The following is a 12,496-nucleotide window of genomic DNA, read 5'->3' on the forward strand; positions in this document are numbered from 1 at the left end:
TGAGAGTTAATGAGACATGAGGACCTAGCTTTACTACTTAACCCATTACCTTAGGAGAATCTTTTATGTTTCCTTAGGAAGAGTGTTATCACTTAATTTGAATGGGAGGAAGAAAATAAATTAATTCACAGGTACAATGTATGAAGTCCACGAGGTCACTTTTATTCTTAATGAAGTATCTGGTAATTAAGGATTGTGTTTCCAAGAGTCTCCAAAGAATTTCATTCCTACGTTCTGTGAGAGTCTGAAATCCATAATTAGAGTTTAACTGCCTGATTTAAACAGAATTTGCAGCTGGTCACCTACATGTTAGATCTGTCTTCGTTTGTTTATTTTTACAAGGTTTTGTTTTGGTTTTGGCCCACACAAAGTTGATACGTATGTATGTTAAACAATTACCAAATCAAAAAACCCAGGAGAGTTCACATAAAAATCTAGGTTCCCAGTCTTCTCTTTCTTGGTCAGTGACACTACAATTAAACCAGATACTTATTTAAGAAATCTAGTTGCCATACAAGAGACTTCCCTCTTCTTAACCTCTCCACATCTACCCCATCAAGTTCTCCAAGTTCAGCCCTGACTCCGTGGTTCTCAACCCTTATGGAGAAAAGATGCTGGTTCCCAGGTTGCCCCCAGAAAAGGAAGGCAGAATTTTTTTTTAAAAAGCCCCTCAAAAGATTCATACGTGCAGTTGGGGTTTAGAGCCACTGCTCCAAAATCTTCATTCGTGTCTGTGTCAAATGCCACCACCCCTCCCCCCACGCAAGTGAGACCTTCCCGTGTCACCAGTGCCCTGCAGTGGTCCTGAATTCACCTTCTCACTTCTATTCTGATCCCCAGTCAACCCATTCTCTGCCCAACAGCCAGAACGATTGTCTGTAATAGAAAAATATCTGGTCAGTGCCTGCTTACACCTCTTCAGTAATAACAGCAATAATGAAGATCACGGATAATGATCATTTATGCTTTGGTGGGATGAAGTTCAGGTTTGTTGAAAGACTGAGTCACCGAAGTGGTGAATTTCAGGACAAATGGGGGAAAGGACATAAAAGGTATAACTGAAAATACCAAGGCAGTTTTGTTCCACCCCACCCCCCCGCCCCAAATCAGGCTTCTGGCCGAATCTTCTGCTGGCCTGTTCCTCTAGGCAGTGACCCAGAGGCCAAAAATAGTGCTGACCTTTCCCACAAATTGCCACCCAGTCCATATCCTGGTCTCCCATGACCATCAGGAGGAGCAAAGGGATTTCATAATTTGTCAGTGACACTATTATAAGATTAATTTCATGGCACAGCCACCAAAGTTTATTAAATGTCACTCCCTCAGAGTTGCACGATTCACCCAGCAAAATACAATGATATTGGTAAATTTTTAGGCAAAATAACAGAAGTAAGGGTGTGTATTTGTTGGGGGGCGGGGGATGATGGTTACAGCTAAGATCTTTTTTCCTATAGCTCATACGTGTAGGTCTTTCTTTTCGCCAATAAATAATGTAAATCCAGCTATTTATTTGAGATGCAGTGGAGACATTTTTTCCTCATGTGACTGTATCGCGATTTTATAGACCACTGTATCAGCCCCTGAAATCTTTTCTTTAGATTCTAAGCACCCCATCACTGTAGATGTTGCACTTTCCACTGGGAGGGCAGAAAATAAGGTTTTCATCAAAAAGTACACTCTTTGAGGTATAGTGATGTTGTTTCATCAGAGTTTTAAAAGATACCAGTAAATGCAAACCGCTTTGGTGCTGAGTGGAAACTTGGATCCCTGTCGGCACCCCATGCACATGGCATAATCAACTTTTATTTCGTGCTTTTATTTCATGCTGTCTTATATACAGAACCTTCTGCTGTTCACCATTTCCATTATTAAAAAGTTCAAGGAGCTGCTTTAAGAACCTGACAAAAATGTGCATTTGACATTCCAGCAATGGAGACCAGTAAAGAGGTTATAAATGTAGCTACCTAGGTGTTGAATTAAGGCCGGGGGCATGGCTACCTTCTTTACCCTACATTATTTTCATCAGTGAAGCTAAAGTGTGTTTGGGGACCTAATTTACCCAAATAATATGCCTGTGCAGAGTTATCCTTCATTTAAGAAAACAGTTGATATTTTAAGCTTCCCCTAAACGTTTAGTTTGGGGGAAAATGGAAAACAAAATGTACGGAGAGAAGCACACATACATGCACGCGCACACACACACACACACACACACACACATACACACACACACACACGGACCATCCCAAGAGACACTGGACAGGACCCTGCTTGCTAATGAGATGCCCACGCATTTCTTTTTGGGATCAAGGTGGATTGGTCTTGTATGGAATTCTCTGTGGTGAATAGAGCTTTAATAAGGCCACAGATTCCTTTCATGCTGTTTTAGGAATTTCTTTGAAAGGATTCAGGCAGTGACACCCCTTGTGTTTTAGAGTTTTACATTTGTACAGACAAAGCTTTTCAAATAATATAAAGCCATTTTTCTAAATTCCTTATGTCCCTGAGTCCCTGGGTTCTGGACAGAGGAAGATGAAAATCTCTATAAAATGTACCATATTGCGACCACATGAACCAGCTATTGAGGGAGAAATTAATAGCATCTGAAATGAGCCTTGTGTTAAGCGTCCTTCACTTGGTATTTTCTACTACTTTGCTCGTTTTCTATTAAGTCTTTTTAATCAGAGAGCTCCCTAAAACATACAGTTGATTCAGATTAATCTTTAAAATCTAATATAAAAGATAAATACATATTGTGTTTGTTAAAGAGCAGACACACCATGAATGCTTGTGAATACTGAATTCATTCTGAAAATTCATATTATCTTGTATTGTTATATCAAATGGCTCCAAAAATATACGTTTGTCACAGATATTTACTACTGCATCAGACTTTTTCTTAGTACTGTCATTCCTCTAGCACCTCGTGTTGACTCTCTTTTTGTTGTTGTTCTTTTTTTTTTTTTACCTTTTTTTAAACTTCAATTCTTTTTAGTAAACATACAGTGCAATATTGATTTCGGGAGTAGAATCAGTGATTCATCACTTACATACACCCAGTGTTCATCCCAACAAGTGCCCTCATTTGTACCCATCCCCCATCTAGCCCATCCCCCACCCACCTCCCTTAGTCAACCCATAGTTTGTTCTCTATCATTAAGGGTCTCTTGTGGTTTGTTTCCCACTCTTCTCTTTTCCACCGCGTATATTTATCTGTTTTGTTTCTTAAATTCCACATATGAGTGAAATCATGTGGTATCATACAGTATTTGTCTTTCTCTGATTGACTAACTTAGCTTCACGTAATACATTCTAGCTCCAGCCACATCTTTGCAAATGGCAAGATTTCGTTCTTTTTGATGGCTGAGTAATATTTCATTGTGTGTATATATATATATATATATATATATATATATATATATACCACATCTTCTTTATCCATTCATCAGTTGATGGACATTCGGGCTCTCTCCATAGTTTGGCTGTTGTTGATAATGCTGCAGTAAACATTGGGGTGCATGTACCCTTTCAAATCTGTATTTTTGTATCCTTTGGGTAAATACCTAACATTGCAATTCCTAGGTCATAGGGTAGTTCTATTTTTAGTTTCTTGAGAAACCTTCATACTGTTCTTCATAGTGGCTGCACCAGTTTACATTCCCACCAACAGTGCAAGAGGGTTCCCCTTTCTCCACATCCTCACGAATGCCTATTGTTTCTTGTGTTGTTAATTTTACCCATTCTGACAGGTATAAAGTAGTATCTCGTCATGGTTTTGATTTGTATTTCCCAGATGATGAGTGATATTGAGCAACTTTTCTGGTGTCTGTTAGCATCTGGATGTCTTCTTTGGAAAAGTGTCTATTCAGGTCTTCTGCCCATTCCTTAACTGAGTTATTTATTTTTTGGGTACTGAGTTTGATAAGTTCTTAATAGATTTTGAACATTAACCTTTTATTGGAAATGTCTTTGCAATTATGTCTTATTCCATTTTGTCGGTTGCCTTTTAGTTTTGTTGATTGTTTCCTTCATTGTGCAGAAGATTTTTATCTTGATGAAGTCCCAGTAGTTCCTTTTTGTTTTTGTTTCCCTTGCCTTTGGTGACATGTCTAGTAAGAAGTTGCTGTGGAAAGGTCAAAGAGGTTGCTGCCTGTGTTTTCCTCTAGGGTTTTGATGGTTTCCTGTCTCACATTTAGCTCTTTCATCCATTTTGAACTTGTTTTTGTGTATGGAGTAAAAAAGTGGTCCAGGTTCATTCTTCTGCATCTAGCCATCCATTTTTCCCAGAACTATCTGTTGAAAAGACTGTCTTTTTTCCAGTGAGTATTCTCTCCTGCTTTGTGAAGATGAGTTGACCATATAGTTGTGGGTCCATTTCTGGGTTTTCTATTCTATTCCATTGGTCTATGTGTCTGTTTTTGTGCCAGTACCATACTGCCTTGATGACTACAGCTTTGTAATAGAGCTTAAAATCAAGAATTGTGATGCCTCCAGTTTTGTTTTTCTTTTTCAGGATTGTTTTGGCTATTTGGGGTCTTTTGTGGTTCCATACAAACTTTGGGATTGTTTGTTCTAGCTCTGTGAAAAATCCTGGTGGTGTTTTGATAAGGGTTGCACTAAATGTATAAATCGCTTTGGGTAGTATAGACATTTTAACAATATTTGTTCTTCACATCCATAAGCATGGAATGCCTTTCCATTTCTTTGTGTCCTCTTCAAGTTCCTTCATAAGTGTTCTATAGTTTTCAGAGTATAGACCTTTTAACCTCTTTAGTTAGGTTTATTTCTAGATACCTTATTGTTTTTGGTTGCAAATGGGATTGATTCCTTGATTTCTTTTTCTGCTCCTTCATTATTGGTGTATAGAAATGCAACAAATTTCTGCACGTTGGTTTCATATTCTGTAATTTGCAGAATTCATGTATCAGTTCTAGCAATTTTTTGATGAAGTCTTTTGGATTTTCTACATACAGTATAATGTCATCTGCAAATAGTGAAAGTTTGGCTTCTTCTTTGCTGATTTGGATGCTTTTCATTTCTTTTTGTTGTCTGATTGCTGAGGCTGAGACTTCCAGTACTATGTTAAATAGCAATGGAGAGAGTAGACACACTTGTTTTTTTTCCCCGTTGAGGATGATATTAGCTGTGGGTCTTTTTTATATGGCCTTTATTATGTTGAGGTATGTTCCATCTATCACTACTTTGTTGAGGGCTTTTATCAAGAATGAATGCTGTATTTTGTCAGATGCTTTTTCTGCATCTATTGAGAGGATCATATGATTCTTACCCTTTCTTTTATTAATGTGGTGAATCATGTTGATTGATTTGTGAATATTGAACCAGCCCCAAAGCCCAGGAATAAATCCCACTGGTCATAATAATCATGACCTCTTGAGAACAATCATGTTGCCTCTTTTTTTTTTTTTTTTTTTTTTTTTTTTTTTTTTTTTCATGTTGCCTCTTGAGAGTGAATATTTTAGAATGAAACATATAGTCTTCCAGTATCCTCCATGCTTGGACTCCACATTAGATTTTAGTAAATATTTTTAGAATTTGTAGAATGAATAATTCAAATGCATTTTGATATTAGACACAAGCAGAGGAAATACCAAAGCTAGGAACGGACTTGGTACATAGAATAATGAGCAATGGAAATGGTAATTCATCAGATCAGAGGCTATATTTGATACACTCTGCTGAAGCAGAGATGGACATCATTTTTGAAGGATTTGGATAAAGTAAAAAAGCCAAGAAGGCTAATATTTTGGTTAAGAACTCATCCTGATTTTATTAAGGCCATGGCCATTGACTTCCTTCTTCACCAATATTTTCATCTTTAATTTTTTTCTGCCATGTTGAGGAGATGTTCTAGCCTGAAGATTCCTAACTGAGATGCCTTATCTTTTGAAACTTTTCTAGAGTCATGTGGACAACCATTAAAGTGTAAAGTACTACAGAGTGGCTATAAATACTAGTCTGGTATAGAAATAGCTGCACTAGTGAATAGTTTGGTGGCTTCTAACGCTGTCCAAGTAAACTCTAGGAAGTACTTGAATCTCTTCCACATTTCCATCTACCTATCCATTAAATCTCTGACTTCTCTTGGCAAAGTTCAAACCCAATTAAAGAAGACAGACTTTATATCACTTCTCTTTTGCATTTTAGAAAAAGAGTAGATGGTCCAAATGGATATGATGGTCTTCATGATACTATAAGCCCTTCATACGGAAAGTTATTTTTCTCAATAGTAGTGAAATTTCATTTCAAAATTAGACTGCATTCATAGTGTAACAACACACAGTGCCTTGGGAAAGAAACAGTTTCATATATTTAAGGTTCCTAAATCATATCCTCATATTTGGGAGAATTTAAAAACAAAGCAAAACATTTTCTTTATCAGAATAATAATATGATCAATGATAACTTTGATACTGAATATTTTGAAATAAAGAACTTCCATATTTAACTTTGCCTTTTCAATGTTCAATCATATTTTTCTTTACATTATTAATATTCTAAAACATTTTCATCTACTCTTCTTTTTACTTGTGTATCTCTACTATGCTTTTCTAACCTAAAAAATAAAAAGACTTTAGATGGGTTAGCACAATAATAAAATAGAATAATTATAAATGAAATAAAAAATTAGGGAAGGGGTGCCTGGGTGGCTCAGTCAGTTAAGCGTCAGACTCTTGATTTGGATCAGGTCATGATCTCATGGTTGGTGAGAGTGAGCCCCACATCGGGCTCTTCGCTGACAGCTTGTTTGCAATTCTTGCTCTCTGCCCCTCCCCAACTCAGTGTGCTCACTTGCTCTCTCTCTCTCTCTCTCTCTCTCTCTCTCAAAAATAAGTAAATAAACATTTTTAAAAAAAGAAAATTAGGGGAGGAAAAAAGTGTAATTAAAACCACAGAACCAAGAAAGAAAGAAATATCAGTCACAATTTGCAGACCCTAGGGACCAGAAGTTACTACTGTTGGTCTTTAAGCTTGACTCTGAGTTTCCTGGCAGCAAAATTTAGTTAAGCAATTTTGTTATCTGAAAAAAAAAATCTCACAAAAAGCAAGTACTGTACTGCCTAACATTATCATATTCATTCTGTAAAAAGAGAAATTGCACACTTGAAGGAATGGAAATTGTTTATGATGCTGTGGGACGATTGAACTCATATTAAACCATCACAATAGGAGGAATGAGCTACAGCTATCCTGAACTGTGTGTATCTATCATCAGCATCTATTTATATTTGAAGTCATGTTTCAGCTAATAGTTGAATGAAATCCATTGAAGTCAGGAATTTGTATATTGAATTACATTAGCCTTTTAACCTCAATGGGCACAGAGGTCTTGATCATATCTTCTGTTCTCTACCACCGTCAACATTAAAAATTTTTTAAAGATTTTATATTTAAGCAACCTCTACACCCAATTTGAGGCTCAAACCCACAACCCAGAGATCGAGTCTCATGCTCCACTGACTGAGCCGGCCAGGTGTCCCTGTCAGCATTAAATTTTGAATGATGGTTTATGGAATCAGGTTGAAGCTATAGTTTCAAAATTGCTGTCTAGATTCTCACAAAAGTGGAGGTAGTTTTATTGTTTCAAATTCTTTAGTTTATTTCATTTGGCATAAAATCACATGGCCGCCTAACACTGTTTTTATTAGGTTGGCTAATACCAGACATACATATTTTTAATTTTGTTACTCTGTAAGCTTTGGGGGAAAAAAATGAATGAGTCTTTATATTTTTTTGATTAGGATCATTGAACAAAGAGTAGTAAACTGCTACATATTTCCCTAAACAACAACTTCCTGCATTAATCTATTGCAATATGAATATTGTGATTAATTCTTGTAAAAGCATGGCACACAACTGGATCATTTTAAAAAGGAAAAAAAGGGAATCACATATTATGTAAGCCACATGGTATAAGATAGAGTTAGGAATCCCTATGCATGAATTCTGGTCTTAAAAGATTGAAAGGACTACTTTCAATAAGGAAAAAACAATGGAAATGAATCCATAAGAAAGAATGAATCGTCAGTAAAACACGCTCTTCTATGTTAACATATAGCTTGTTTCCAAATATTGCATTGTAACCAACACAAAGTAGAATTAAGTAATGAGGGGCCAAAATTTGAAATTTATATTCTTCTTCCACTAATTTCTTATGACTTTGGGCATATTCTTTTTTTTTTCCTAACAACCTTTTTATGTTTTTTATTTTGAGCATATTTTTAACTAGTGGCTGCCTTATAAGTTCTCCCTATTTAGAATAAAAGATAAGTTTGAGAGCCTGTCTCCAGGTATTAAACAAAAGGTCAACATGGTGGTACTGAATGCTGTTTTTCTGGGACATTTTTTCAACTTACAAAGACCATTTTAAATTAAATTGATTATTTTTGCAAACTGGTGCAGCTGCTCTGGAAAAGAGTGTGGAGGTTCCTCAAAAAAATTAGAAATAGAATTACCCTATGACCCAGCAATTGCACTACTAGGAATTTATCCAAAGGATACAGGAGTGCTGATGCATAAGGGCACATATACCCCAATGTTTATAGCAGCACTTTCAACAATAGCCAAAGTATGGGAAGAGCCTAAATGTCCACCAACTGATGAATGGATCAAGAAGGTGTGGTTTATGTATACAATGGAATACTACTTGGCAATGAGAAAGAATGAAGTCATGCCATTTGCAGCAATGTGGGTGGAACTGGAGGGTATTACGCTAAGTGAAATAAGTCAGTCAGAGAAAGACAGAGATCATGTTTTCACTCATATGTGGAACTTGAGAAACTTAACAGAAGACCATGGGGGAAGGAGGGGGGAAAACATAGTTAAAAACAGAAAGTGAGGGAGGCAAACCATAAGAGACTCTTAAATACAGAGAACAAACTGATGGCTGATGGAGGCAGTGGGGGAGAGGGGGAAATGGGGGATGGGCCTTGAGGAGGGCGCCTTTTGGGAGGAGCCCTGGGTGTTGTATGTAAGTGATGAATCAAGGGAATCTACCCCCAAAACCAAGAGCACACTGTACCCACTGTATGTTAGCCAACTTTACAATAAATTACATTTAAAAATATAATAATTAATTAATTAACTAATTACATTGATTATTCTGAGGGTGCCTATGTGGCTCAGTCAGTTAAGCGTCCAACTTCAACTCAGGCCATGATCTCGTGGTTTGTGAGTTCAAGACCCATGTTGGGCTCTGTGCTGACAGTTTGGAGCCTGAGGCCTGTTTCAGATTCTGTGTCTTCCTCTGTCTCTGCCCCTCCCCCCCCCCCATCAAAAATAGATAAACATTTTTTTTTAATTTTATTAAATTGATTATTTTTACTGCTATGCAGTTAAAACTTGAGTATCACCATTAATCTGCTCGACTCTTTCCCATTTTCCAAACACTGCTATGGTCCAGTCCCCATGTGGGAACCCTAACACATATCATTACTTCACATTACCTGATTTCAGAGCAGCACTGGGAGATAGGTAATATCATCTTCACTCTGCATGTAATAAACAAAAATGTATTACAGGAAAGTTATGTCATGAGTGATTCCCATCTCCTTACTAAGAAGGATAACCCAAGAAAACCAGAATTTTTGCTTTCCCAGCACAAAACTCTTATCCTCTACATCAGCGCTTCGCCATCAGGGTTGTGTTGTCCCCTGTGGGACATTGGGCAGTTTATGGAGCCGTGTTTGGTTGTCAGGGGGAAGTGTCCCTGGCATCTAGTGGGTGGAGGCTAGCGATGATGCAAACTTCCTGCAATGCACAGGGAACCCATATCCCCAACAAGGAATTATGCAGATCAAAATGTCCACATTGCTGAGGTGGAGACGCCCTGCTCTAAAAAAGTGCCTTGTGAGGGGCTCCTGGGTGGCTCAGTCGGTTAAGTGTCCAACTTCAGCTTGGGTCATGATCGCACAGTTCGTGGGATCGAGCCCCGCATCAGGCTGCTGACGGCTCGGAGCCTGGAACCTGCTTCAGATTGTGTCTCCCTCTCTCTCTGCCCTTCCCCTCCTCATGCTCTGTGTCTCTCAAAAATGAATAAACATTGAAAAAAATTTCTTTCAATAAATAAATTTTTAAAAAGTGCCTTGTGGAGAGTATTGAGTAGTTAGTGAAAGGCTATAGATGTGCATAAAAAAGGAAAGTGTATAGGAAGTGAGTATTCTGACAGGGACACTGGGGAGAGTGAGTCTGGGGGCTGAGGGGGAGTGTCAGGGGCAGGAAGGCTTTGCGGATGGAGCCAGGAGACACGTGGAAACATGTATGAAAGGGAGCTTTTCTCCTCCTTTTTAATTTTTATTATTTTTTTTTCAACTTTTTTTTTTTTTTTTTTTTTTTTTTTTGGGAAAGAGAGAGACAGAGCATGAACGGGGGAGGGGCAGAGAGAGAGGGAGACACAGAATCGGAAACAGGCTCCAGGCTCCGAGCCATCAGCCCAGAGCCCGACGCGGGGCTCGAGCTCACGGACCGCGAGATCGTGACTTGAGCTGAAGTCGGACGCTTAACCGACTGCGCCACCCAGGCGCCCCATAATTTTTATTATTTTTTAAGGTTTATTTTGAGAGAGACAGCACAAGTAAGGGAGGAACAGAGAGAGAGAAAAAGAGAGAGAATCCCAAGCAGGCTCTACACTTTCAGCTCAGAGCCTGCCACGGGGCTCGAACTCACAAAACTGTAAGATCATGACCTGAGCTGAAACCAAGAGTTGGAGGCTTAACCGACTGAACCAGGCAGGCGCCCCCTCTCTTTCCTTTCAAATGCAGGACAACCTGTCTGCCCTCTTCATGCTCCAGCCTCACTCAGCATCTCGCTGGACTTTCTTGGCCGTTTCCCCTCTGCTGCTCATTCTGATTCCACAGGGCATGTAAGCTCTAAGAAGTGTCAGGACCCACTACCTACTGGGGGACCCTGTCTTACTCCAAATCTGCATTTCAGCTGTACCTTGCATACAACCCCAGCCGGGAACTGGATGGCTGTATCTACTCTGAGGGAAGATATTTAACTTCCCTGAGCTTTGGTATCTTTATCTGTAAAAATGGAAATAGTAGTATTTTCTTCCTGGGATTGTCGTAAGGAATAGAAGAGTCTCTACTACAAAGCAAGTTCTTCCTAAATGTCCTATTAGCTGCTCAGTTAAGTGGCATTTCATTGGCTTTCTCAAAAAAAAAAAACAAAATCAAGAGTTCTAACCACTGGTGCTCTGTGGTCTGCCATTCTCATCCCCAAACAGTACAAACAAAAGCAATAATAAAAACTTGCTGCTCTGCTTCCTCCATAGGCTGGGTCTCGCCAGCTCTCAGAATCGGGTTCCGTCTTTGACACACCCCTCCCCCGTTGTTGTGCGAGTCGTCATCACTGCAACTGAATGACTCTGAAGTCTTCTTTAACGATTTCTTCAGTTATCTCTCTGCCACCAGTTTTACCTCACTCCAGTCCTTCCTCGGTACTGATTCCAGAGTAATCTATATGTTTTTAAATGAGCCACATAACGTTACGCTTCTACCTTAAAAACTGTCGACTCCAGGGGCTCCTGGGTGGCTCAGTCCGTTAAGCACCCGACTTCGGCTCAGGTCATGATCTTGCGGTTTGTGGGTTCAAGCCCCGCGTCAAGCTCTGTGCTGACGGCTCAGAGCCTGGAGACCGCTTCTGATCCTGTGTCTCCCTCTCTTTCTGCCCCTCCCCTGCTCATGCTCTGTCTCTCTCTCTCAAAAAATAAATAAATGTTAAAAAATAAAAACTGTTGGCTCCATGGTGCCCACAGGCGCCTATCCTACAAACTGAAATTGGAGAATTTTATGCAAGCTCCTAAGAGCCACCCCCTTCCATTAATCCTACGTAAGTTCTATCACGCTGGTGTCTTACTGTTCACTGGGAATTATCCAAACGCTGTGCTTGCACACGGTCCCCATTCTGCCTGCAGTATGCTGAACCTCCTTTCCTGCCACGTGTGTCTTCTTCTCAAGACCCTGATTAAATCTCACTTTTTCATTGATGCCTCTTCACATGCCTGGCTCATCTTCCCCAAGCAGAGTTAGGTTTACCATGCTGTGTCCCCAGAACTCTTCCTTTATAGTTACCCAGCACTTAGCACCTTGTATTGTAACTTATTGATTTCCTCGGTCATTTCCCTGGGACCGCCCTCATATTCATCATAGTATTCCTAGGGCAGTACATAACGGCCACTAAATACATGCTTTATTGTTGAATAAATGCTAAGCGACCCATGAATCCCTGTTAATTTATCATTCCCTTGCAGCTAGGGAAATGGTGCAATAAATTAATTTGCCCAACGTTCTGGAGCATCCAAAAAGATTAGCAGTGAGTTTCATTAACTTCAGCTTTTACCCTCCCACCATTTTTCAGCTGGGAAGAAATGCAGAGAGAGAAAAATGTAATGTACCTACCTCCTAAGATTTTGACACTTTTTGTAAGATGTGGTGTCATCCAGTTTCTTTCAAAATTATCAACATAAGTACTTAGG

General features: G+C 39.1%; 1 protein-coding gene across 4 annotated transcripts in view; it reads left to right on the plus strand.

Moving 5' to 3' along the window:
- CHRM3 (cholinergic receptor muscarinic 3) overlaps positions 1-12,496 on the plus strand; it is a 519,672-nt gene that overhangs the window by 270,272 nt on the left and 236,904 nt on the right. The window lies entirely within an intron of this gene.

Source organism: Panthera onca, chromosome D2, assembly GCF_046562875.1.
Source record: "Panthera onca isolate mPanOnc1 chromosome D2, mPanOnc1 haplotype 2, whole genome shotgun sequence".
Taxonomy (NCBI): Eukaryota; Metazoa; Chordata; class Mammalia; order Carnivora; family Felidae; genus Panthera; species Panthera onca.